This window comes from Nerophis ophidion, unplaced genomic scaffold (genome assembly GCF_033978795.1).
Source record: "Nerophis ophidion isolate RoL-2023_Sa unplaced genomic scaffold, RoL_Noph_v1.0 HiC_scaffold_165, whole genome shotgun sequence".
In the NCBI taxonomy this organism is placed as follows: domain Eukaryota; kingdom Metazoa; phylum Chordata; class Actinopteri; order Syngnathiformes; family Syngnathidae; genus Nerophis; species Nerophis ophidion.
Genome location: NW_026907087.1, coordinates 49,367 through 53,168, shown reverse-complemented (window position 1 = coordinate 53,168; position 3,802 = coordinate 49,367). Strand labels below are relative to the sequence as shown.

At 38.1% G+C, this 3,802-nt stretch overlaps 1 long non-coding RNA gene across 1 annotated transcript; it reads left to right on the top strand.

The window, feature by feature from the left end:
• The first annotated feature begins 487 nt into the window (after window positions 1-487).
• On the top strand, window positions 488-3,447 carry LOC133547714 (uncharacterized). Its single transcript, XR_009805574.1, has 6 exons — window positions 488-526; window positions 605-648; window positions 1,199-1,231; window positions 1,295-1,440; window positions 1,509-1,563; window positions 2,878-3,447. It is a non-coding gene; the product is annotated as an uncharacterized LOC133547714 (long non-coding RNA).
• Window positions 3,448-3,802: the final 355 nt, after the last annotated feature.

Sequence of the window (3,802 nt, the reverse complement as noted above, 5' to 3'; positions counted from 1 at the left end):
ATAAATGTCCAACTTGCTAAAACACCAAAATTGTGTGGGCGTTGAATAATTTTGATCACAACTGTAAGTGTTTCTACCCTTGTCATGTACTTTCTCCTAAAGGTAGTATACTATATAAGTATTTCAGTACATCAATACATACACTTTCTTCTAAAGATAATATATTATACAAGTGATTCTGTCCTTGTACTGTAGTACACTTTATTCTAAATATAACAGTAAACTAAGTATTTCTGTCCCTGTACATCAATACATAGTTTTTTTTGTAAAGATAGTATATGTGTTTCTGTCCATCAATACTCACTATTCCCCTAAAGTTCAAAATTATATAAGTGTTTCTATCCTTGTACTGTAGTACATCAATACTTACACTTTCATCTAAAGGTAGTGTTTTATAGAAGGTAGTGGGATTAGTTATCATGTATAAGATGTATTTACGGGATATTTTTAACTCCATGTTATACATGTATGTTTGTCTCCTCACTCAAAGGGCTTCCAAAGAAGAGGTGGACCCAATGGAGACATTGTGAGTATCACTTTTGTTTGTGAATGATTGGAGCCTTCAATATGAAACACTAACAAATATTCTGTTTTCTGCTTGAAGGTAGACTCCGACGTGGAGGGACTAGCTGGTGAGAAAGGGGAAAAGTAAGACCAGTCATTTTGAACTTTCTGAAGTTGACCTGTTGATATTTAAATATTGAAAGCAAAGACAAATAATATACTATTTGACTGAGACCCATTTTGGGTCCCTAAGACTTTTAACAATCAAGGAAAGACCTTAAGGTTTTAAAAACCAAAATGGCCCCTACATTCGTTAACTTTTAAGTGTGCGGCCCTTTGTGGTAAAGTTTTGGACATCCCTTGTTTCGTTTTAATGAATAGCTGAGCAGAAAGGAATCTTGTATAGATTATACATTAATAGTACTTTAAAACATTTTTTTTTATTAAAGTGAGTCATTGTGTTTCAGTATTTTTGCCCTGCCACTTGTAGGAACCCTCATTCTGCATGTTTTTGTACAAACTATTGTTGGACAATCTTTCAACGCTGCATTCAAACATTTTCGTAGTTGAACCTTACATGTAGAAACACAAATGTTTCTTGGTGCTGTGCTTACTAAACGGAGGAAAACAAATCTAAAGGACCAGAATTTGCAATTTTTAAAATCAGTATCTCATGATTGTTTGGGTGTGACAGGGTATGTCTGGAGAATCTGGCACTAAAGGACAGGTGAGTTGTGTATGATCATGTGTTAAGTAAATATACACTTCATGCACTTGTATGTGTTTGCAGCACAGAGTGAGGAGACCTTGGACATAATGGTCCAACATGGAGACTCTGGGAAGCCAGGTGATGTAGGACCCCCTGGACTGCCTGGTCCTCGGGGGTTGAACGGCATGAGCGGTGTGCATGGCAGGCCGGGTATTGAGGGTCCACCGGTGAGTCCACTCACTGTTTGGGAAATGTAATGGTTGTCACTTTTACACAATGTTGTTCTTCTCTTCAGGGACAAGATATATCTGACCAGCATATTATTGATGTGGTATAAAGAATGTTGCAAGGTGAGCTTTACCACTCTAATTTCCCTCCAAAAAAATAATCAATTGCTTGTTATTGTAAACAAAAACTCTATTACATATGTAAAGTTTCAGTTCAATATGTCAAAATTGAAAATGACAGTTAGCCAAAATCAAATCAAAACCGAAAATGTTGGAAGATGTGTGGAGATGTGGTGGAGAGGTTAGGGTTAGTGTTTTATAGGAAGGAATAAGTTATTGTGTATAACAGGGGTCACCAACGCGGACACCCTAACCCTAACCCTAACACGTAAGGACCAGATGAGTAGCCCGCTGGCCTGTTTTAAAAATAGCTCAAATAGCAGCACTTACCAGTGAGCTGCCTCTATTTTTTAAATTATATTTATGTACTATCAGGGTTAGGGTTAACCCCAACTCTCGCTTTGCTCGACATTTTTAATTCTAAGAGAGACAAAACTCAAATTTAATTAGAAAATCCAAGAAAATATTTTAAAGACTTGGTCTTTTTACTTTGCTTCTTATAACTTTCAGAAAGACAATTTAAGAGAAAAAATACATTCTTGAAAATGATTTTAGGATTTTTAAACACATATACCTTTTTACCTTTTAAATTCATTCCTCTTCTTTCCTGAAAATTTAAAATGTTAAGCCCACCAGGCTGCACCAAACTTTTGGTGCTTTGTTCACACAGAAAAGTACAGTGGTGTATGTGCAGCAACTATGAAGGTTGCAAACCTGTTTGGTTCCACTTATCTTTGTGAATCAGCCTTTTCTGACATGAACTTCATCAAGAAGAAACACAGAACAAGCCTCACTGATGCACATCTGCAAGACTCACTCAGAGTTGCAGTTTCTAGTTACACAGCAGAGTACAACACACTAGTTAACAGAATGCCATGCCAGGCTTCCCACTAACTGACAAAGAAACAGATATCAGATTTGGTGTCCAGTTCAAAGTGTGACATGATGAGAGTTGACTTTTGTATTTTACGTGAGTTATTATTTGTACAAACATGGTGCAAAGTAATTCATGATTTGTTAAAAAATGTTAGTGGCTAGCTAACCTTAACCCTAACCCTAAATCATTAAGATCAGTTTTTCCACATAATATTTATTATTAATAATAACATAGAGCTAAAGGTAAATGTAGCAAATTGGCTATTTTTGGCAATTTATTTAAGTGTGTAACAAACTGGTAGGCTTTCGCATAAATCAGTACTCAAGAAGTAACCCTTGGTTTCAAAAAGGTTGGTGCCCCCTGGTGTATAAGATGTATGTATGGTATATTTTTAATCTCTACATTATACAGTTCCTAAATGAATCTCTTTTTTGTGACAGAGAGGCTGGCAGCAGTAGCAGTGAGCACTAAAAGGGCTGTGCCGTTGAACAACCGGCTATTCTGGTCCTCCGTGATTAATGGTTCCACAAGGACCACATTATTTGCCTGGTTCCCGAAGAATTCCTGGAACGATGGGAGCTGACAGACGGATTGGAAACACATGTCTTAAAGGTAGGGACATGTTTAGTTTCATCTACAGTAATGTGTGTGTATACATATGCTTACATATACATATTTAAACATGTGTATACATTTGTACCAATGTGTACATATGTATGCACTTTTTTTTTAGTCAGTATACAAACGTACAACGAATTGGGGTTAGGGTTAGAGGGTTAACCCTAACCCCAACCCTAACCGACTGTCTTTCTATGCCTAAAACCTACCCTCTAACCCTAACCATAACCCCAACCCTAAACGACTTTCTTTCTATGCCTAAATGCTACCCATCTCGCTTTCTCTTTAAATCTAACCCTAAATCCTTACCCCAACCCTAACCCCAATCCTAACCCCAACCCTAACCGACTGTCTTTTCTATGCCTAAAACCTACCCTCTAACCCCAACCCTAACCGACTTTCTTTCTATGCCTGAATCCTACCCGTCTCTCTTTCTCTTTAAATCTAACCCTAAATCCTTACCCTTACCCCGACCCTAACCGACTGTCTTTCTATGTCAAAGACCTACCCTCTAACCCCAACCCCAATCCCAACCACAACCACAACCCCAACCCTAACCCTAACCCCAACCCTAACCTTACCCTAACCCAACCCTTAACCTAACCCAAATCCTTAGCCATACCCTAACCCTAACCGACTGTCTGTCTATGCCTAAAACCTAACCCTTACCCTAACCCAAATCCTTACCCTAACCGACTGTCTTTCTATGCCTAAAACCTACCCCATGACCCCAATCCAAACCCCAAC